The sequence below is a fragment of the Chelonoidis abingdonii genome, chromosome 23, assembly GCF_003597395.2.
Source record: "Chelonoidis abingdonii isolate Lonesome George chromosome 23, CheloAbing_2.0, whole genome shotgun sequence".
Taxonomy (NCBI): Eukaryota; Metazoa; Chordata; order Testudines; family Testudinidae; genus Chelonoidis; species Chelonoidis abingdonii.
Genome location: NC_133791.1, coordinates 20,425,487 through 20,449,762, shown reverse-complemented (window position 1 = coordinate 20,449,762; position 24,276 = coordinate 20,425,487). Strand labels below are relative to the sequence as shown.

The 24,276-nt window shown below is 46.6% G+C and overlaps 1 protein-coding gene across 10 annotated transcripts in view; it reads left to right on the top strand.

Moving 5' to 3' along the window:
* The first annotated feature begins 10,973 nt into the window (after positions 1-10,973).
* The window catches only part of HP1BP3 (heterochromatin protein 1 binding protein 3), a 91,109-nt gene continuing 77,806 nt past the window's right edge, over positions 10,974-24,276 (top strand). For 5 of the 10 annotated variants that reach the window (XM_075060309.1, XM_032789884.1, XM_032789885.1 and 2 more), the window contains exon 1: positions 11,053-11,126. The gene's annotated coding sequence lies outside the window, so the exon portion shown is untranslated. Of the gene's footprint in view, positions 11,127-24,276 lie in introns of all 10 variants that reach the window. The other 5 variants (XM_075060310.1, XM_075060312.1, XM_075060311.1 and 2 more) reach the window with 4 other exon arrangements.

The following is a 24,276-nucleotide window of genomic DNA, read 5'->3' as shown; positions in this document are numbered from 1 at the left end:
TTTGACTGCCTCTGCACATTGCGTGGACATCTTCAAGAGACTATCCATGATGACTCCAAGAATCTTTTCCTGACTTTGTTGTAGCTAAATTAGCCCCATCCTATTGTATGTATAGTTGGGGTTTATTTTTTCCAATGTGCATTACTTTACATTTATCCACATTAAATTTCATTTGCCATTTTGTTGCCCAATCACTTAGTTTTGTGAGATCTTTTTGAAGTTCATCACATGTGCTTTGATCTTAACTATTTTGAGCAATTTAGTATCATCTGCAAACTTTGCCACCTCACTGTTTACCTCTTTTTCCAAATCATTTATGAATAAGTTGAATAGGATTGGGTCCGAGGACTGACCCTGGGGAACACCACTAGTTACCCTCTCCATTCTGAGAATTTACCATTAATTCCTACCTTTGTTCCCTGTCTTTTAACCAGTTCTCAGTCCATGAAAGGAACTTCCCTTTTACCCATGACAGCTTAATTTACGTAAGAGCCTTTGGTGAGGGATTTGTTCAAAGGCTTTCTGGAAATCTAAGTACATTACGTCCACTGGATCCCCCTTGTCCACATGTTTGTTGACCCTTTCAAAGAAACTCTAATAGATTAGTAAGACACGATTTTTCTTTACAGGAAACCATGTTGACTATTGCTCAACAGTTTATGCTTTTCTATGTGTCTGACGATTTAATTCTTAACTATTGTTTCGAGTAATTTGCCCGGTACTGATGTTAGACTTACCGGTCTGTAATTGCCGGGATCACTTCTAGAGCCCTTTTTAAATATTGGTGTTAAATTAGCTAACTTCCAGTTATTGGGTACAGAAGTAGATTAAAGGACAGTTTACAAACCTTAGTTAATAGTTCTGCAATTTCACATTTGAGTCTTTCAGAATCTTGGGTGAATGCCATCTGGTCCCAGTGACTTGTTAATGTTAAGTTTATCAATTAATTCCAAAACCTCCTCTATTGACACTTCAGTCTGTGATAGTTCCTCAGATTTGTCACCAGAAAAGCTGGTTCAGGTTGAGAATCTCCCTAACATCCTCAGCCGTGAAGACTGAAGCAAGAATCCATTTAGTTTCTCCGCAATGACTTTATCATCTTTAAGCGCTCCTTTGTGTATTTCGATTGTCAAGGCCACACTGGTTGTTTAGCAGGCTTCCTGCTTCTGAGTACTAAAAAACATTTTGTTATTACCTTTGGAGTTTTTGGCTAGCCATTCTTCAAACTCCTCTTTGGCTTTTCTTATTACATTCTGTACTTAATTTGGGGGGAAGGATAACTTAGCGGTTTGAGCATTGGCCTGCTAAACCCAGGGTTGTGAGTTCAATCCTTGGGGCCCTTATCTCTCATGCTTCTTTTACATGGTTTTTATTAAGCCACGGTGGCTCTTTTTTAGTTCTTTTACTGTGTTTCTTAATTTGGGGTATACATTGAAGTTGGGCCTCTATTATGGTGTCTTTAAAAAGCGCCCATGCAGCTTGCAGGGATTTCACTTTAGTCACTGTACCTTTTAACTTTTGTTTAACTAACCCCCTCATTTTTGCATAGTTCCCCCTTTTGAAATTAAATGCCACAGTGTTGGGCTGTTGAGATGTTCTTCCCACCACAGGGATGTTGAAATGCTATTGTATTATGGTCACTATTTCCAAGCGGTCCTGCTATAGTTACCTCTTGGACCAGCTCCTGTGCTCCACTCAGGATTAAATCTAGAGTGCCTCTCCCCTTGTGGGTTCCCGTACCAGCTGCTCCATGAAGCAGTCATTTAAAGTATCGAGAAATTTTATCTCTGCATTTCGTCCTGAAGTGAAATGTTCCCAGTCAATATGGGGATAATTGAAATCCCCCACTATTACTGAGTTCTTAATTTTGATAGCCTCTCTAATTTCCCTTAGCATTTCATCATCACTATCACTGTCCTGGTCAGGTGGTCGATAATAGATCCCTAATGTTATATTTTTATTAGAGCATGAAATTCTATCCATAGAGATTCTATGGAACATGTGGATTCAGCTTAAGATTTTTACTTCATTTGAATCTACATTTTCTTTCACATATAGTGCCACTCCCCCCCCTGCACAACCTGTTCTGTCCTTCCCATATATTTTGTACCCGGAATGATTGTGTCCCATTGATTGCTCTCAGTCCACCAGGTTTCTGTGATGCCTATTATATCAATATCCTCCTTTATCACAAGGCACTCTAATTCACCCATCTTATTAATATCAGGGTTGGAAGGGACCTCAGGAGGTCATCTAGTCCAACCCCTGCTCAAAGCAGGACCAATTCCCAACTAAATCATCCCAGCCAGGGCTTTGTCAAGCCTGACCTTAAAAAACTCTAAGGAAGGAGATTCCACCACCTCCCTAGGTAACCCATTCCAGTGCTTCACCATTGTTCTGTCATCAGGTACCACTGAGAACAGTCTAGATCCATCCTCTTTGGAACCCCTTTCAGGTAGTTGAAAGCAGCTATCAAATCCCCCCTCATTCTTCTCTTCTGCAGACTAAACAATCCCAGTTCCCTCAGCCTCTCCTCATAAGTCATGTGCTCCAGCCCCCTAATCATTTTTGTTGCCCTCCGCTGGACTCTTTCCAATTTTTCCATCCTTCTTGTAGTGTGGGGCCCAAAACTGGACACAGTACTCCAGATGAGGCCTCACCAATGTCGAATAGAGGGAATGATCACGTCCCTCGATCTGCTGGCAATGCCCCTACTTATACAGCCCAAAATGCCATTTAGCCTTCTTGGCAACAAGGGCACACTGTTGACTCATATCCAGCTTCTTGTCCACTGTAACCCCTAGGTCCTTTTCTGCAGAACTGCTTCCTAGCCATTCGGTCCCTAGTCTGTAACAGCAGTGCATGGGATTCTTCCGTCCTAAGTGCAGGACTCTGCACTTGTCCTTGTTGAACCTCATCAGGTTTCTTTTGGCCCAATCCTCTAATTTGTCTAGGTCCCTCTGTATCCTATCCCTACCCTCCAGCATATCTACCACTCCTCCAGTTTAGTGTCATCTGCAAACTTGCTGAGAGTGCAGTCCACGCCCATCCTCCAGATCATTAATGAAGATATTGAACAAAACCAGCCCCAGGACCGACCCTTGGGGCACTCCACTTGATACTGGCTGCCAACTAGACATGGAGCCATTGATCACTACCCATTGAGCCCGACGATCTAGCCAGCTTTCTATCCACCTTATAGTCCATTCATCCAGCCCATACTTCTTTAACTTGCTGGCAAGAATACTGTGGGAGACCGTATCAAAAGCTTTGCTAAAGTCAAGGAATAACACATCCACTGCTTTCCCCTCATCCACAGAGCCCAGTATCTCTCATCATAGAAGGCAATTAGGTTAGTCAGGCATGACTTGCCCTTGGTGAATCCATGCTGACTGTTCCTGATCACTTTCCTCTCCTCTAAGTGCTTCAGAATTGATTCCTTGAGGACCTGCTCCATGATTTTTCCAGGGACTGAGGTGAGGCTGACTGGCCTGTAGTTCCCCAGATCCTCCTCCTTCCTTTTTTTAAAGATGGGCACTACATTAGCCTTTTTCCAGTCATCCGGGACCTCCCCGATCGCCATGAGTTTTCAAAGATAATGGCCAATGGCTCTGCAATCACATCCGCCAACTCCTTTAGCACCCTCGGATGCAGCGCATCTGGCCCATGGACTTGTGCTGCTCCCAGTTTTTCTAAATAGTCCTGAACCACTTCTTTCTCCACAGAGGGCTGGTCACCTTCTCCCCATGTGTGCCCCAGTGCAGCAGTCTGGGAGCTGACCTTGTTTGTGAAGACAGAGGCAAAAAAAGCATTGAGTACATTAGCTTTTTCCACATCCTCTGTCACTAGGTTGCCTCCCTCATTCAGTAAGGGGCCCACACTTTCCTTGACTTTCTTCTTGTTGCTAACATACCTGAAGAAACCCTTCTTGTTACTCTTAACATCTCTTGCTAGCTGCAACTCCAAGTGTGATTTGGCCTTCCTGATTTCACTCCTGCATGCCTGAGCAATATTTTTATACTCCTCCCTGGTCATTTGTCCAATCTTCCACTTCTTGTAAGCTTCTTTTTTGTTTAAGATCAGCAAGGATTTCACTGTTAAGCCAAGCTGGTCGCCTGCCATATTTACTATTCTTTCTACACATCGGGATGTTTTTTTCCTGCAACCTCAATAAGGATTCTTTAAAATACAGCCAGCTCTCCTGGACTCCTTTCCCCCTCATGTTATTTTCCCAGGGGATCCTGCCCATCAGTTCCCTGAGGGAGTCAAAGTCTGCTTTTCTGAAGTCCAGGGTCTGTATTCTGCTGCTCTCCTTTCTTCTTGTGTCAGGATCCTGAACTCACCATCTCATGGTCACTGCCTCCCAGGTTCCCATCCACTTTTGCTTCCCTACTAACTCTTCTCTGTTTGTGAGCAGCAGGTCAAGAAGAGCTCTGCCCCTAGTTGGTTCCTCCAGCACTTGCACCAGGAAATTGTCCCCTACACTTTCCAAAAACTTCCTGGATTGTCTGTGCACCGCTGTATTGCTCTCCCAGCAGATATCAGGGTGATTAAAGTCTCCCATGAGAACCAGGGCCTGCGATCTAGTAACTTCTGCTAGTTGCCAGAAGAAAGCCTCGTCCACCTCATCCCCTGGTCTGGTGGTCTATAGCAGACTCCCACCACGACATCACCTTGTTGCTCACACTTCTAAACTTAATCCAGAGACTCTCAGGTTTTTCTGCAGTTTCATACCGGAGCTCTGAGCAGTCATACTGCTCTCTTACATACAATGCAACTCCCCACCTTTTCTGCCCTGCCTGTCCTTCCTGAACAGTTTATATCCATCCATGACAGTACTCCAGTCATGTGAGTTATCCCACCAAGTCTCTGTTATTCCAATCACACATCATAGTTCCTTGACTGTGCCAGGAATGTTCTCGCTTGCTGTTTCCCAGGCTTCTTGCATTTGTGTGTAGGCACTTAAGATAACTGCGGATTGTCGTTTCTCAATCTGAGACAGGAGTCCTCCCTCTTTGCACTCTCCTGCTCAGTTCCTCCCGTACCCCATTTCCCCACTTACCTCAGGGCTTTGGTCTCCTTCCCCTGGTGAACCTAGTTTAAAGCCCTCCTCACTAGGTTAGCCAGCCAGCTTGCAAAGACGCTCTTCCCTCTTTGTTAGGTGGACGCCGACGCTGCCTAGCACACCTCCTTCTTGAACACCACCCCATGGTCGAAGAATCCAAGCCTTCTCTCCAAACACCACTGCGTAGCCTCTCTTACTCTTCCACAATTCGGATGATCCATACCCAGCCTTTTCCCTGCACAGGGAGATGACAAGAACACCACTGCCTCCTCCATCCCAAAAGTTCCCAAGTTCTAAGAATGTAACCCTCCTCTCTAGACCAGTCGTCCATTCCACGGCATTGAGGCTCTGGATCTCGCCTGCCTACCTGTCCCTGCGTGTGGAACTGGGACTTTCTGAGAATGCCCACCATAGAGGTCTGGATTTCAGTCTCTTCCCTCTCCCACCTACCCTTCCTTTGTCATTCGTACCTACATGTACCATGACCACCAGCCTCCTCCACGCACTACACATAAGTTTGTTCTAGCATGCACCATCGAGTAAGATCCGTAACCATTCGGCATCCAGCACAGGCAAGTCACCATACGGTTCTCCCGGTCATCACAAACCCAGCTATCTACGTTTCTAATGATCAAATCTCCCATTACTAACACCTGCCTTTTCCTAGCAACTGGAGTTCCCTCCCCCGGAGAGGTAACCTCAGTGCAAGAGGCAACCCCAGCACCATCTGGAAGGAGGGTCCCAACTATGGAAAGATTTCCCTCTGCTCCCGTTGACTGCCCTGATTCCCTGGGCCTTTCATCCTCCTCAACAGCGCAGGCGCTGTCTGACCAGAGGTGGGACAATTCTACAGTGTGCTGGAAAGCCTCATCAACATACCTCTCTGCCTCTCTTAGCTCCTCCAGTTCCACCACCCTGGCCTCCAAAGTCCATACATGGTCTCTGAGGGCCAAGGGCTCATTGCACCAAATGCACACATATGCCACCCACCCACAGGGCAGGTAATCATACATGCTACACTCAATGCAATAAACTGGATAGCCGCCACTCTGCTGCTGGGCTTCTGCCTGCATTGTCTCCTAGTTAATGAAAGGGTTGTTTAAAGCAAGAAGTTTTTGAATGTAGTTTGGTTTATAGGTTTTACGGGGACTAAAGGGAAACAGAACCAGCAAGGGGCCTCCGGTTCCTTCCTGCTCCCCTTCCAAACTCCCTTACGAAAGTCCCTGTTAGCAGCTCCTGTTTGCAAATCATAGAAACCTCCTTGGGAGCTGCCACCTGATGTGCCAAGACTACCTCTGCTCCTGTTTTCCCTGCCAGCTCAAGACTCCAGCACCTGTCTTGCTGAGCCAGACACTCCTGTCTGCTCCAACAAAGACCCAGGATCTGAATTACTTGCCCCAAAGCTGCGGGTTTACCTGAAAGCAGCTGACAGAAGTGTTCTTGTCTTTAACACCCAGATGCTCAACTCCCAATGAGGTCTAAACTCAAATAAATCCGTTTTACCCTGTACAAAGCTTATTCAGGGTAAATTCATAAATTGTTCGCCCTCTATAACACTGCTAGAGAAAGAGATGCACAATTGTTTGCTCACCCAGGTATTAATACATACTCTGAGTTAATTAATAAGTGAAAAGTGATTTTATGAAATACAGAAAGTAGGATTTAAGTGATTCCAAGTAGTAACAGACAGAACAAAGTAAGTCACCAAACAAAATAAAATAAAACGCACAAATCTATGTCTAATCAAACTGAATACAGATAATCTCACCCTCAGAGATACTTCAGTAATTTTTTTCCTCAGACTGGACACCTTCCAGGCCTGGGCAAAATTCTTGACCCTGGTACAGCTCTTGTCCCAGCTTAGGTGGTAGCTAGGGGATTCTTCATGAGGGCTCCTCTCCCCTTGTTCTTTTCCACCCTTTTATATATCTTTTGCATAAGGCGGGAATCCTTTTGTCCCTCTCTGAGTTCCCACCTCCTCCTTCTCAATGGAAAGACACCAGGTTAAAGATGGATTCCAGTTCAGGTGACATGATCACATCACAGCAAGACTTCTTTACCCACTTGCCAGCACACAGGTATAAAGGAAGACTTACATGTAAAACACAGCCTTTGCAGACAATAGTCCTAGTTAATGGGAGTCATCAAGATCCCAAACCACCGTTAATGGCCCACATTTTACATAATTACAATAGGCCCTCAGAGTTATATTTCATATTTCTAGTTTCAGATACAAGAGTAGTACATTTATAGAAATAGGATGATTACACTTAGTAGATTATAAACTTTATAACGATACCTTACAAGAGACCTTTTGCATGAAGCATATTTCAGTTACATTATATTCACTTATTATTAAATTTTTATAAAACCATATAGACTGCACAACATCACAGAGTCTAACCTTTTTCAAGAAAAGACCGACGAGTCTCTACACTCCCTTAAAGACTCTAGTCTAGGACAACTTTCTTCCCCCTGGACATTTATACTGCTGCCCTGAAGAGGAGACATAATAAGCAAATCTATAGACCCAGACCTCCCTCTCAGGCATTCTATCATCAGCACTCTTATGAACCCCAACCCCCTCTGCAAAAGCCTAAGGGTTCAAAAACCCAGATTTGTGGCTTCTTCTACCACTACAATCAATGTCTGGCCTCACCCACTGTCCAAGGCATTCTTTTGATGGTACGCTTGAGGACTGCATACCGATATTGATGGCATTCCTTATTGTCTGCCCAAAAAACTTTGGTGGCTGCCTTACCCACTTTGCCACAACTGGAGAACAATAACAACAGACAAGTGAGTACTAGACATCATGCACCAAGTCTACACCATTGAGTTTCTCATCTCCTCACCCCAAACCCCCTTCCCAGGGCCTTTCCAGGGACCAATCTTGCACAAAGATTTTTCATCTAGAAGTAAGTTCTCTACTCCAGAAATGGGCCAGAGAACCCTCAGCACTAAAGAAAGGGGTTCTACTCCCCATATTTCTTAGTCTCCCAAAAATCCTGTGTACAGAGACCAAGTCTCAACCTATGCCAACTAAATGTATTCACCCAAAAATTAAAATTCCACATGATCACATTGGCATTAAAAATTCCTCCTGGTGCTCGGCAGAAGATGGGAATGACTTGGCTGAGTCACTCCCATGTCTGCCCAGGCGCCCCGACTAACCTCATCGAGGTCGGCTAAAAGAGCACCCAGGAGTACGATGATGATGGCTATCAGTTGTAATGCACTATCTGCTGCTAAAAGGCAATGAGCTGCTGCTGTGTAGCAATGCAGTCCCATATCTGCCAGCACCCAGGAGACTTACGGTGACAGTCCACGCTTGCCGTGGTATGGCATCTGCACAGGTAAACCAGGAAAAAAGGCGCAAAACAATTGTCTGCCATTGCTTTCACGGAGGGGGGGAGGGGGCTGATGACTTGTACCCAGAATCACCCGCAACACTGTTTTTGCCCCATCAGGCATTGGGATCTCAACCCAGAATTCCAGTGGGCGGCGGAGACTGCAGGGACTGTGGAATAGCTACCCACAGCACAGTGGTCCAGAATTCAATGCTAGCCTCAGTACTGTGGACGGAGTCCACCAACTTAATGCACTTAGAGCATTTTTTGGGCGGACACACACAATTGACTGTATAAAAACAGATTTCTTAAAAACCGACTTCTATAAATTCGACCTAATTTTGTAGTGTAGACATAGCTATTAAGTGAGCTATTATCAGCAGGAGAAAAAACTTTTGTAGTGATAATCAGGAAGGGTTTTTAAAAAATTTTTTTTGTTTAATACTCCAACAAAGAACTTCAAAAATAGACTCCGAGAAACTGCAGAATTGGGGAATTAATTTGCAAACTAGACACCCTTAAATTAGGCTTGAATAAAGACTGGGAGTGGATGGATCGTTATACAAAGTAAAAACTGTTTCCCCATGCTATTTTCCCCCTACTGTTACTCACTCCTTCTTGTCAACTGTTGGAAATGGCCATTCTGATTATCACTGCAGTACTTTTTTTTTCTCCTGCTGATAATAGCTCACCTTAATTAATTACTCCTGTTACAATTGGTATGGCAACACCCATTTTTTCATGTTCTCTGTCTACATAAATCTTCCTACTGTATTTTCCACTGCATGTATCCAATGAAGTGGGTTTTAGCCCACGAAAGCTTATGCTCAAATAAATTTGTTAGTCTCTAAGGTGCCACAAGTACTCCTTAAAAGCAGCAAAGAATCCTGTGGCACCTTATAGACTAACAGATGTTTTGGAACATGAGCTTTCGTGGGTGAATACCCACTTTGTCGGATGCATGTACTGGATATTTCCAGGGGCAGGTGTGTATGTGTGTGTGTGTGTGTGTGTGTATATATATATATATATATGCAAGCAAGCTAGAGATAACGAGGTTAGTTCAATCAGGGAGGATGAGGCCCTGTTCTAGCAGTTGAGGTGTGAAAACCAAGGGAGGAGAAACCGGTGTTTGTATTGGCAAGCCATCACAGTCTTTGTTTTAATCCGAATTGATGGTGTCAAATTTGCAGGATGAACTGCAAACTCCCTGGGTTTCACACCTCCAACACGATCAGAAGGGCCTCATCCTCCCTGATTGAAGTATACTCCTCGTATCTCTAGCTTGCTTGCATATATTATACCTGCCCCCGGAAATTTCCACTACATGCATCCGACAAGTGGGTTTCACCACAAAATGCTCATGCTCAAAATGTCTGTCTGTTAGTCTATAGGGTGCCCAGATTCTTTGTGCTTTTACAGATTCATCAAGACCTAACAGGGATCCCTCTGGATACCTGACAGTACTCCTTGTTCTTTTTGCTGATACAGACTAACACGGCTACCACTCTGAAAACTGTAGGGCAGCTATCCCACAGTGGAGCTCTCTCAACAGATCTGGGGGGAGGGTGAGCTGAAGACATTCTGGGTCTCTGCTCAGTACCTCCTGCTGCCCTACTTCCTTCTTGCCATTCTTTTTTAAATGTCCTGTTGTCTGGCTGCTTTCCCTGCCACATGTGCAAAGGAAGCTTCAAACTTCCCAGGGCTTACAAGGGGCGAGGTGGATATGACCAGCAGCGATGCTGGGCAGTGTGCTCGCTTTTTGAACTGTGGGTTAGCCTCCGGATGCCAAAAGGTATTTACACTGGTCGAACCTGTCTTTACTTTCACAGCAATGCACAAAGAACAGCGGTAAGAGCTGTATGCCTCTTGGGAAGGTGGGTTTCTTTGCAAAAAGTCATTAACAAGCGTAGACAGTCCCCCAAGTTTTAGTGTGAAAAGGGACTTGTTGCGATTTAAATAGTAACTTATAGACTAACAGACGGTTTGGAGCGTGACGTTTTGGAACGCTCCAAAACGTCTGTTAGTCTATAAGGTGCCACAGGATTCTCTGCTGCTTTTACAGATCCAGACTAACAGGGCTACCCCTCTGATACTAAATAGTAACCGCAGACTCCACAGCTAACCCGAGGCGCTGGCTGAGCCTGGCCTGCTGCCTCTTCCCGCGCGCTGGCCCAGCTTCCCCGCTCGTCCTTGCGGCGAGGCCGCCGCAGCCTGAGGGGGCTAAGCGCTGCCTCAGTCACGGTCTCTCTCAAGACAGCTGGAGGGCGCGCGTGCTGCAGGGGTCGTGTCTCCTCTCGGGAGCGAGCGCGGGCGACGGCTACGCAGGACTGGGCACGGCGGGCGCTAAGTGTCAGGCCCCGCGGGCAGCACTGAGGTAACCGAGGCAGGGGACGCTACCGGCCGGCCGGCTCCGAGACCCCACTGCAGGCCCCGCCCCCTTCCCCGCGCCGCGCGTTCCCGATTTGTTTTTTTAGGGGTGCCCTGCGCTGCGCTGATTCCCGCCTAGTTGTGCGCCTGCGCTTTGAGCGTCGGCGCTGATTGGCCGTCAGCTCAGGGTGTTTCTGACTGAAGGGCCGTGCTGGCTTTGCAAAGGTGCTCGGGGGCTTCGATTGGCTACGGTGCGATTGTGCCCGCCCCCCTCCCCTGTCTGCCCCGGTTTTTCCATCGCCGCCATTAGAGGGGTCGCTTTGTGTCTACCGAGTCTGCCGGTGAGTAACGCCCCCGCCCTGGGCCGGGGAGCTGAGCCGGGCCGGGCCGGGCCGCTGTTGGTGGAAGGGTCGGACGAGCACGTATCGACTGCGTGGGGGGAGGGGCAGGCAGCGGCCCCTGGTTCCTCGCGCCGCTGGCCTAGTGTCCGGAGCGGGTGGGCGGCCAGGCCAGGCCAGCCGGGAGCGAGGACAGGACGGAAGGGACCTGGAGCTAAGCAGGCTCCACCCTGAGGCGGCACGGGGCGTCCTGGCGCGGGCACCAGCGTTCAGCTGTCACCGGGGCGACCGGGCCTCCGCACCCCAGGGGCGCAGGGCACTGGAGGAGGCTGTGGAGAGCGAATGCAGCGCCCTGTTCCCGCCCGCATCAGAAACGCGCTTTACGGTAGAGTAGCCTGCAGTGACAGGTGGAGATGTAGCAGCGGCGAGAAGATGTGGTCTTCTGGCCTGGCTTAGCATGGAGAGCCCTCGCTACCTGCATGTCCAGCTGTGCTGAGGGATCTGATGTGCCTCCAAGGCCGGGCTGGACTGAGAAGGACAGCCCTGCACTCTAAAAATGAAAGGGCCCATTCCACTTCTCTGGATAAACTCCCTGACCGAGCAGCATTGTTTCTGGTCTTGTGCTGGTTCCGTCACACCCAGAGTCAAGCCTTACAAGCACAAAAGCAGCAGAGATGAGTGAAACAAGATGTAGAATGAAGTTCCACCTGAATGCCACTGACAGTGCGGTTTGTAACCCCTCACTATCTCTCTCATCTGTAGCATTTTCGTATTGGGAGGGATAAAAGACTCAACCTTATGGTGTCCAGTATTTGAGAGGCCTTTGAGAGGAAGTGATACATGATACCCCCAGCTTGATCGCAGTGTTGTTCATGCTAGACACTAAAAATCATGGACTCAGTAAAGACACCCGGGTTTATGGCTCACTACAACAAACTGTAACCTACCAACCCTTCTTTGTCCTGCAATTACAGAGGTGTTAACTACCTACTTCACCTTGAGCAGCCTCTGGAAAAATGTATCAACTCCTTAAACTGAATGCTATTCCACTTTCTATTTAGCTGACACTCTCTGAGTACCTTTCCCAGACCGGAAGAAGAGTTCTGTGTAAATTTGAAAGCTTGTCTCTCTCAATAGTAGATGTTGGTCCAATAATATTATTTCATCTACCTTGTTTCCCTAAGGTTGATGCTATTCGATGTTACTGACAGACTTAACAAAATCAGCATGGGCCCTGTGAAAGTGTAATTGCTTGGGGTAGTACAACCGCCAAAAATATCAATAGCCTCTCTGTCATAAGTCCTAAATAAAACTGATGAGGACTTAAGAAATTTCTTAACACCATTTTCACCACTATCTTTGCCAGTACAAGGAGATTTTAAATCCAATGGTAGCTGTCTTAATTGCCACTGTTGGGATGGTTTCTTGAGCAGTGGCCCAACTCTTCACAGTGGCGTGGCATCTAGTGCATTATGTTTCCAACAGAAAAGGCGTCATCCATGTTGGAATGTGTTTAGAGACTGTTAGGAGCTATGGTTCAAATCCTGGAATAGAAGGCACCATTCCTTGTGCATTCTCCATCTCATTGGGGAAAAAAACTTTTCTTTGGTGAGGTTTCAAAATCTAAACCTTTATCTTCTCTCCTCTCCCACCTAAAAAGTAGTGGAGACTGTAAATTCTATAGCCAGAAAAAATTGGACTGTTCCAAAGTGGAAGCATTCTGGATTTATTAGCCTGTCCACCCCTCTGGACTGTGTTCCTGGTTGAAATCTTATGTATGTTCTTGTAGAAAAGAGACCAGAACAGTGAACACATTCTTAGCTGGTGCAAATTGGCATAGCTCCATTTAAATCAACAGAGCAATGACAGTTTACATCAGTTGGGAATCTATTGACTGTGGCCTTCTCCACATCTGCAGCTTGGGAACACAAACTTTGTCGTAGCTGACCCTGCTCAGAACAAATTTTCTATGTGATTACTGCTCATTGGCAACAAATCTATAAGTCATGGAGACCTGCTTGTCATCAGGGAGGAGATGTTTAGCTAACACCCAACCACAAGCATCACATTTATTTCTGCTCTGTGACTCTCAGCTCACCTATATCAGCATTTCACATGCAAGTTTGTGTAGTCAGGCATCTGTCATAGCTGCTAAACTTCGTTCTAAGTTAACAAGCATGTGAGTTGTCGCTCGTAGCAGGCTTCTTAATCACACCCAATTTGTGTGTTTAAGAAGGCATGTAGTGTATATTTTTAGTAAAAATACACAATGTTTTCATCATCATTTTCCCTCTCTTTTAACAAAAAAAATATCCTTTGGCAAGCATATCTTTACTGTATGGAAAAAGATACTTAAATATTGATGTTTTATAAATAGGGCCCTGCCAAATTCACGGCCATGAAAAAAATGTCATGGACTGTGAAATCTGGTCTTGTGTGCTTTTACCATATACTATGTAGAGTTCATGAAGGAGACCAGTGATTCTCAAATTGCGGGTCCTGACACAAAAGAAAGTGTGGGGGGAGCGTGTCAGAGCATTGCCACCCTTACTTGTGCACTGCCTTCAGAGCTGGGCAGCCAGATAATGGTGGCTGTTGGCCAGATGCCCAGCTCTGAAGGCAATGCCCCCCACCACCAGCAGTATAGAAGTATGATACCCTGCCACCCTTACTTCTGTGCTGCTGCCTTTAGAGCTGGGTGGCCAGGGAGTGGCGACTGCTGACTGCCAGCTCAGCTCCACAGGCAGCAGTGCAGAAGGAAGGGTGGCTATTTATTTATTTATTTATTTTCTCTCTCTCTCTCTCTCTCTCTCTCTCTAAGTTTTAAACAAACAACTTAATACTGTACAAAGCAATGATGATTGTGAAGCTTGGTTGAGATGGTGAAGTTAGAGGGTGGAATAGAGTGGCATATTTCCCAGGGAATGCCTTACTGCTGAATGATGAACTAGCATTTGGCTGAGCTCTCTGGGGTTAACACGTTGTTAATGTAGGCTCATACTCTACAAGACAGCACGAATGGAGAGAGGGGAGACAGCATGGCAGACCGAGACACACACCCTGTGTGTGGGAGAGAGAGAGATGTGCATTGCCCTTTTAAGTACACTGACGCCACATTCTAAATACATTACCTTTAAAAGATCAGGAAGTTGATACTGCAGCTGTCTTCTCCCTGCTCTATATGGAGAAGGGGTAAGTAGGGGGAGGGGCAGGAGTAGCGGGGAGGGGGACGCTTTGACACTAGTTTCCCCCTCCTGCCCCTCCCCTGCACAGGAAGCAGGAGGCTCTGGGGAACAGTTCCAAGGCAGAGGGCAGGAGACAGCTGAACTGCTGGCAATTGGTAGCCTGCTGGGCAGCTGCTGCACAGGGTACTTAAGGGAGAAGGGAGCTGATGGGGATACTGCCGATCCGCCCTGGTTCCAAGCCTGCACCAGCCAGCTGCATCAGGCTGCTCTTTCTGCAAGCAGTGGACAAAGCAGGCGGCTGCCAAACAACGTTATAAGGGAGCGTTGTGCAACGAGCATGTTCCCTAATCAATGAGCAGCGTAACAACGTTAACCAGGACGACTTTAAGTGAGGCGTTACAGTACCATGCCATCCTTACTCCCTCAGCTGCCTGGCTTTAAAGCAGTGCCAGCAGCAGCGAAGAACTAAGAGTAGCAGTACCGCAGTGCCCACCCCCCCCCCCCGCCAAACAGATAACCTTGTGATTTCCCTCCCTTCCCCCCCAACTCCTTTTGAATCGGAGCCCTACAAGTACAACACATTGAAAAATTTCAGAATTGAGAATAACTGAAATTCATTTAAATTTTCGATTTTTAAAAATCTATAACGGTGAAAGTGGTAAGGCAGTTTTTGGGTATGTTTTGTTTTCTTCTGCAGTATGGTGGGTGGAATCTGAAATGCTGCTTTTTTTTTTTTTTCTTCCTTTTTTTTTTTTTTTTTGCTTGAGGCAGCAAAAATGGTAGAGCCGGCCTTGTGGCGTAGCAGGGGTACGTGCTCAAAATTTTTTTGCTGATGGGGTGCGCGATCAAAAAAGTTTGGAGACCACTGGTCTAGGGTTTAACAATCTCTTGCTCCTGAAGTTGTCATGACTGTTATGCATGCAGGGAGCCGTGATGAGTTGGGGTTGGGTATGCCATTACAGCACCTATTTTGATCTGTTTAACTTATCTTCACTCACTAATGAACTGTAAAGGGAGATCCATCCAGTTCCCTTACACCAGAAGGGTGGCTGTTACAAGATATGATCCAAGGGTATTGGTGGATAAAGTGGAAGGTCTCAGTAAATCAAGGATGCACAGGACATGAAACTCTTCCCACCCCACATTCTGTCTTTCCATGGAGAGAACCCAGTAAGAGTACACTGTAAATATATACTCTGGCTTTTACAATTTCTCATAATTATTCTTAAAAGTTATTCCTAAGTATATAACCACTGAGTGCAATTCAGGAAAATGCACGGTTAGGATTTTTTTTCATAATTTAGACAAATACGGGAGCTGCTTCAGTCTTTAAGGTATAATTTTTTTCACATTTTCCTTTTTGATTAAAACTATGATGGCTGTTGCTGATGTCTTTTATTGTCTGTTTACAAGTAACCTAAGATGTCCTCTTATAACCTTTTGAGAGAGAGAATATAAGTAAAAAAGAATTTCTTTACAGAAAAAAAATATATGTATATATATGAGCTGTTAGTGGATTATGTCCAGAACACGCACACTTGTTAGTATTAAAAAAAACTCTGTAAAATGTTATACAGTTAGCATGAATTTAACAGTCATATTTCTCACTTGTAAACATCTCTCCCTGATACATAGTATTAGTGATAAAAAATCTCCCTTCAAGTGTCAGGTTAGCAAAAAAAAAAATCCTTTGGCAAGCATTTCTGAATTCCAGTATCCATCTTTTGCCCATAACTTCAAGTGTTTCCATAACAAATTTTATGTTATACTAGCTTTAAGCTTCTGACCCAAACATACAATAAACTTCAAGTTGATACACTGACTTTTGAACTCAGGGTATTGTGCCCTCCAAAAGTCTCCTGCCATAGCAGAGATTAGGATTTTAGTTCATGAACCATAGCTAAAACTATTTGAAAACAGTCCTCATATGGGTCATATGTATGATGGTTTTGTACTCCAATCCAGAGGATGAAAAATAACAGTGCTGTTTGTTTTTAAGCAGCCATGGAAGGAGAAACTTCTGCTCTGTGCTGATCCTTTAGAGTTCTAGAACAGTTCCTCAGCATGGTTATATTACCTGTAACTTCCTGATGCAAGTGCTGGAGAAACTGACTAGGGGCCGTGCTCCTCTTGACCTGCTGCTTACAAACATGGAAGAATTGTTAGGGGAAGTAAAAGTGGGTGGCAACCTAGTCAGCAGTGACCGTGAGATTGTTGGGTTCAGGATCCTGAACAAAGGAAGAAAGGAGAGTAGCAAAATACAGACCTTGAACTTCAGAAAAGCAGACTTATACTCCCTTAGGGAACTGATGGGCAGGATCCTCTGGGAGGCTAAGATGAGGGGAGGAAAGAAGTCCAGGAGAGCTGGCTGTATTTTAACGAAGCCTTATTGAGGGCGCAGGAACAAACCATCCTGAAGTGCAGAAAGAATCGTAAATATGGCAGGCGACCTGCTTGACTTGACTTTGCTTAGCTTAGCTTGAAATCTTAAACTTAAAAAGGAAGCTTACGAGAAGTGGAAATTTGAACAGATTGCTAGGGAGGAGTATAAACATATTGCTAGAGCATGCAAGGGTGTAATCAGGATGGCCAGGCACAATTGGGGTTGCAGCTAGCAAGGGATGTGAAGGGTAACGAGAAGGGTTTCTACAGGAATGTTAGCAACAAGAAGGTGGTCAGGGAAAGTGTGGGCCCTTTACTGGATGGGGTAGGCAACCTAGTGACCGAGGATGTGGAAAAAGCTAATGTACTCAATGCTTTATTTTTCTTTTTCTTTCTTTATTTTTTTGCTACCGTCTTCACTAACAAGGTCAGCTCCCAGACTACTGCACTGGGCAGCCCAGTATGGGGAGGAGGTGATCGGCTTTCTGTGGAGAAAGAAGTGGTTCAGCACTATTTAGAAAAGCTGGATGAGTACGAGTCCTTGGGCCTGGATGTACTGCATCCGAGGGTGCTAAAGAAGTTGGTGGATATGACTGCAGAGCCATTGGCTGTTATCTTTGAAAATTCAATGGCCATCAGGGCAGGTCCCGGATGATTGAAAAAAGGCTAATATCGTGCCATCTTTAAAAAGGGGAAGAAATAGAACCTGGGGAACTACCATTCAGTCCCTGGCAAAATCAAGGAATCCATTTTGAAGTACTTGGAGGAGAGCAGGGTGATTAGGAACAGTCGATGTGGATTCACCAAGGGCAGGTCATGCCTGACCAAGCTAATTGCCTTCTATGATGAGATAACTGGTTCTGTGGATATGGGGAAAGGGGTGGATGTGATATATCTTGACTTTAGCAAAGCTTTTGATACAGTCTCTCACAGTATTCTTGCCAGCAAGTTAAAGTAGTATAGATTGGATGAATGGACAATAAGGTAGATAGAAAGCTGGCCAGATTGTCAGGCTCAATGGGTAGTGATCAATGGCTCGATGTCTAGTTGGCAGCCGGTATCAAGCGGAGTGCCTCAAGGGTCAGTCCTGGGGCCAGTTTTGTTCAACATCTTTATTAATGATCAGGATGATGGGATTAATTGCACCCTCAGCAACTTCGCAGATGACACTAACCTGTGGGGAGAGCTTTATGCGCTGGAGTGAAGGTAGAGTCCAGAGTGACCTACACAAACTGGAGGATTGGGCCAAAAGAAATCTGATGAGGTTCAACAAGGACAAGTGCAGAGTCCTGCACTTAGGAAGAAAGAATCCCTGCAGCAAAAAAACTTCAGGATGGCCACCTTAAGGTCTGCTATAGTGTGGCCAGGGAGGTTGAAGTGCTCTCCTACAGGTTTTTGTATATTGCCATTCCTAATATCTGATTAGTGTCACCTTATCCTTTTCCGTAGAGACTGTCCAGTTTGGCCAATGTACATAACAGAAGGGCATTGCTGGCATATTATGGCGTATATTACATTGGTGGACGTGCAGGTGAATGAACCGGTGATGGTGTGGCTGATCTGGTTAGGTCCTGTGATGGTGTCGCTGGTGTCGATATATGGGCAGAGTTGGCATCGAGGTTTGTTGCATGGATTGGTTCCTGAGCTAGAGTTACTATGGTGCGGTGTGCAGTTACTGGTGAGAATATGTTCAGGTTGGCAGGTTGTCTGTGGGCGAGGACTGGCCTGCCACCCACAGGGCCTGTGAAAGTGTGGGATCATTGTCCAGGATGGGTTGTAGATCCCTGATGATGCTTGGAGGGGTTTTAGCTGGGAACTGTATGTGATGGCCAGTGAGTCCTGTTGGTTTCTTTCTGGGTTTTGTCTTGCAGTAGGAGGCTTCTGGGTACAGTCTGGCTCTGTTGATCTGTTTCCTTAATTTCCTCGGCGTATTGTAGTTTTGAGAATGCTTGGTGGAGATTTTGTAGGTGTTGGTCTCTGTCTGAGGGGTTAGAGCAGATGCGGTTGTACCTCAGTGCTTTGGCTGTAGACAAATGGATCATGTGATGTGCCCAGGATGGAAGCTGGAGGCATGAAGGTAGGCATAGCGGTCGATAGGTTTTCAGTATAGGGTGGTGTTAATGTGACCATCACTTATTTGCACCGTGGTGTCTAGGAAGTGGACTCCAGACAGACGACCCAACACCTACAAATCTACCAACCAATCATCTCAAACCCACAATGCCCAAATGAGGAAACATAAGGAAACACAGATGACAGCACAGAGCCAGACGGGTAACCCCAGAACGCCCGCAGCATATCGCCAAAGACAATCCTCATAGAGAAGAAAGAACAAGGACTCACTATCTAGGCCACACCATCACATACAGTTCCAGACTAAACCTTCCATACACAACCCATCCTGGATGAGCCAGCACATTACAGCAGTGGGGGCACGGGCCAGTCTCGCCATAGACACACATGCAACCTTGAAATAGCGTCACCAGTTAACGCAACCGCACAACAGTAACCTAGCTCAGGAACCAACCACGCACAAACCTCGAAGCCACTGAGACAGACGACCCAACACCTACAAATCTACCAACCAATCATCTCAAACCCACAATGCCCAAATGAGGAAACATAAGGAAACACAGATGACAGCACAGAGCCAGACGGGTAACCCCAGAACGCCCGCAGCATATCGCCAAAGACAATCCTCATAGAGAAGAAAGAACAAGGACTCACTATCTAGGCCACACCATCACATACAGTTCCAGACTAAACCTTCCATACACAACCCATCCTGGATGAGCCAGCACATTACAGCAGTGGGGGCACGGGCCAGTCTCGCCATAGACACACATGCAACCTTGAAATAGCGTCACCAGTTAACGCAACCGCACAACAGTAACCTAGCTCAGGAACCAACCACGCACAAACCTCGAAGCCACTGTCCTTTTGGTAGTCAGACCTGTTCATGATGACAACAGCACCTCCTTTATCAACCTCTTTGATGATGATGTCAGGGTGGTTTCTGAGGCTGTGGATGGCATTGCGTTCTGCGCGACTTAGGTTATGAGGCCTTGTGCCTTGTGTCCACTATGAACTTACATCGAGAAAGCTTCCTTGAGTTAGCGATCTCAGTGTACACCGACAGGTTTTTTGCAGTGAAAATTAGCTTCCTTGAGTTAGTGATCTCAGTGTACACCGACAGGTTTTTTGCAGTGAAGATTAGCCTGTGTGTAATCACAAATACAGCATTTAACCTATATGTTCTGATTTTAGTTACTACTGCTGTTAATGCTATTGGGAGTCAGATGTCCAAATTTTGGTTACATTTGGTTACATTTTCATTTCAGTGCTGTATCACTCAGATTTACAATGAAGCTCCCTCTGTAGTATTTTGTATCTTTCTTCAAGTGCTTACTCATGTCGATTCCATTCTAGGTGTGCGCACACTCGTGTGTGTGGCCGCTAGAGATTTTTGCCTTAGTGGTACCTGTATGGCCAGCTGTGGCACCCTCTGGAGTGCTGAACTCACGCCATGGTATATCAGGCACCACTGGCCCTACGCCCCCTCAGTTCCTTCTTACTGCCCATGATGGTCAGTCGGAGCACCTCTCTTGCTTGACAAGAGCTAGCAGTTGTCTACTATTTTGAAGTTCGGGCCTTAAGGCCATTGTGTATATAGTTCACTTTGTTGGTCTTAAGTAGACTGCTACCTCAATATAACACCACCTGATATAACACGAATTTGGATGTAACGCAGTAAAGCAGTGCTCCGGGGTGGGCAGAGCTGCGCACTCCGGTGGATCAAAGCAAGTTCAATATAACATGGTTTCACCTATAACGTGGTAAGATTTCTTTGGCTCCCAAGGACAGCATTCTGTCGAGGTAGAGGTGTAATTGGTAAGTAGTTAGTGTCCCAGTGGGACTTTGCCCCAGGAGGGGCATGCCCTGGTCTCCCAGGTTCAAGCCCTGCTCAGACTACAGCAGGCCTGTGCCTGTGAGTGACCAGCACAGCAGCTGCCCCAAGTGCCTGGGGGAGTCACACGTTCACGAGCGGTGCCAGATCTGCAAAAACTTTTGTCCCCGTGCCCAGAAGGAATGGGAGATCTGCCTCAGGGCTCTCCTCATGGAGTCCACCTTCCGCCTGGCTTCTGAGCCGTCTGGGCAGGTCGCACCAAGTGCTTTGGTCTCTGTGAAAAGCGCACCACCAGTGCCTGACTCCTCCTGGCTCCATTCGCCAGCGCTAGTATTGAAGTAGTAGTCTGGGAAGCGCTCCATGACACCGAGCAAGAAGACCCAGGAGTCATCTATCAAGGGACCTGGCCTGCCCACCAAACTGCTCCGGAGCCACGTGATTATGCCTCCCCGGCTGGGGTGCCCAACCCCTTGAAAGGTTTGCCACAACTCTTGGGAGTGGTTTGGGACCTGCATGCCTACCTGCATCTTCATCAGCCCAGGCTCCCACGGTACAGAGAGAGCACAGGTCTTCACCTGCTCTGACAATGACCCTGGTGCTGCAGGACCCGGCTAAGACTCCTGAAGAGGGCAAGCTCGCCATTAAGACTCTTAGGGAAGAGGGGGCCAGCATCAGTCGCCGGACAGAAGGAGTCTATCTTCTCTGCTGCATCAGGTATCGTGGGGCAGATCCCAATCGTGACGTCAGTTGCCCAAGTGAGCTTCTGGATTCCCATGGGGCTGACCCTCCCCTTACAATTCCTGGCACTGTTTACCGAATCAGCTGTCGTCCTCTAGGCATTGGTCCCGATCACCAGCATGATGGGAACATTTCCCATCCCAGTACCGGTCCCCCCGGCACCGGTACCACTCTCCACACTGCAGTTACAGTTCAGTTATGCCTGGGCAATGGTCACCAGTAGACATGACCAGCAAACAAACTCAAGTGTTGACGGTTCCTCCCTGGTCGCTGGAAGGTGGCTCCTCCAGTATAGAGGTCCAGGTCAGCCTGTCGTTACGGTCTGATCGACCTGGCTGGGCACCAGAGCCCGCTCCCTCTTTGGCAGCACCACAATGGCAGCATGACCAGTGGCAAGTGCGGTGGCAATTTTGGAGAGCATGGGGTGTACCAATCGTGACGATACCTCCATAGCACTCCTTGGCCATGACGGAGCAGCAGTCCCACCGGCACCGGACCCAGTACTGGAAGTCTGTTCTGAAGATGGTGCAGAAGAACCTGTGCCCACCCCAAAGCCTCTTTCTCTGGCCATCAAGACCCCAGAACCCCCACCCGTGGTCCAGTCTTCCTCGTCGACCCATCGAGAACTGGTGCTCGAGATGCAATTCTTCAACGTTCTCTTGGCTTCTACGCATGGCCGGGTCACCCTGCCCATGCATGAGGGGGTCCTCCACAATAGCCAAGGCTTTGTGGCCAACCTCCTCCTCCATCTGATCCACCTTTAAAACGGCCGAGAAAAAATACTTTGTGCCAGCCTTTATACGCACGAGCCCCCGGCTCACTGGTTGTATCTGTAGCCAACAAAAAGAACAAGCAGGTCCCCACCTCCTTTACTCCCAAAAATAAGGATGCTAAAAAACTTGACTTATTTGGGAGAAAAATTTATTCTACTGCCAGCCTACCGTTTCGGGTGATGAATCATCAGGCCTTGCTGGGCTGCCGGCACAATTTTAATCTCTGGGATGGTCTCAAAAAGTTCCAGGAATCCCTTCCTCAGGGGTTGGCCCAAGAGTTTGGCATGCTGGTGGAAGAGGGCATGGCAGCAGGCTCTCTGTAAATAACATGGGACGCGGCATATTTGGTGGCAATGGCTGTTGCATCCACAGTGGTCATGCAACATAGTCCCTGGCTCCAGACTGCAGGCGTCTCCCAAGAGATGCAGGCCTCGATCTAGGACTTCCCCTTTGACAGAATTGGTCTGTTCTCAGACCAAACGGACACCAGGCTGCATGGGTTGAAGGACACTAGAGCTACCCGTTGCTTGTGGGGCATGCACCCTCTTCAATCAGTCAGGAAACCCTTCAGACCTCTGCCACCGCTAAGACCCTAGCAGCCTCATCCGGGACCTATGAGGAGAAGGGATGCTAGTTTTGGTCATCGTTGCCCTTTGTCTTCACGCTCGCTAGCCCAGCCTGGGGCAGCCAAACACCTAGGGGCTGGGGGTGCCTAATATACAGCGGCATGAGTGCAGCACTTCAGAGAGCGCCACAGCCGGCCCTTCAGGTACTGCTAAGGCAAAAATCTGCTACGGCCGTGCACATGAGCACGCGCACACCTAGAATGGAATGGACATGCGCAACACATCTTGAAGAACAACAGTTACTAAAGGCAGGTAAGTGATTTTGTTTTTTGTTTTGTTTTTTTTTCATAATGTATACAGCACATCCATCTATTCCAAAAAAAGCCTGTGATGTTGTATAAATTTTCTTTCTCTCTCTCCTAACTACTAGTTAGAAATTAGTACTTAGGAAAATGTACTGGGACTGGAAGAATTTATATCTAGACAGACTTATGTGTAGTGCTGGGAAGGAGCCGGTGGTCGTGGTACATGTAGGTACCAATGACATAGGGAAGGGTAGGAGAGATGTCCTGGAAGCCAAATTTAGGCTGCTAGGGAAGAAACTGAAATCCAGGACTCTATGCTGTCATTCTCAGAAATGCTCCCAGTTCCATGCGCAGGGCTAGGTTGGCAGGCAGAGCTTCAGAGTCTCAATGTGTAGATGAGAGGATGGAGTAGAGAGGAGGGGTTTACGTTCATTAGGAACTGGGGAAACTTTTGGGATGGGGGGAGCCTGTACAGGAGAGATGGGCTCCACCTAAGCCAAAGTGGAACCAGACTGCTGGTACTAAACATTTAAAAGGTTGTAGAGCAGTTTTTAAACTAGGAGATGGAGCTGCGGGGGGCGGAAGCCAACTGCGGCAGAGGAGCATGTGGATCGGACACAGACTTTCTCTTAGGGGAGAGTCTAATGATAGAGAATCTCCAGGTTATAGTCAGGAGCAAAGGATGGAAGAGGATAATGTAAGGGCCACATTAGATGATAAACAGTCACATAAAAAAGATTCTGACACATCAGAAAATGGCAGACAAATAAACAGGGATAAGTTTTTAAAGTGCTTGTACACAAATGATAGAAGTCTAAATAATAAGATGGGTGAACTAGAGTGCCTTGTGATAAAGGAGGCTATTGATATAATAGGCATCACAGAAACCTGGTGGATGAGAGCAATCAATGGGACACAATCTTTCCAGAGTACAAAATATATCGGAAAGACAGAACAGGTCGTGTGAGGAGGGAGTGGCACTATATGTGAAAGAAAATGTAGAATCAAATGAAGTAAAAATCTTAAGCGAATCCACGTGTTCCGTAGAATATGGATAGAAATTTCATGCTCTAATAAGAATATAACATTAGGGATCTATTATCGACCACCTGACCAGGATAGTAATAGTGATGATGAAATGCTAAGAGAAATTAGAGAGGCTATCAAAATTAAGAACCCAAGAATAGTGGGGGATTTCAATTATCCCCATATTGACTGGGAACATTTCACTTCAGGATGAAATGCAGAGATAAAATTTCTCGATACTTTAAATGACTGCTTCATGGAGCAGCTGGTA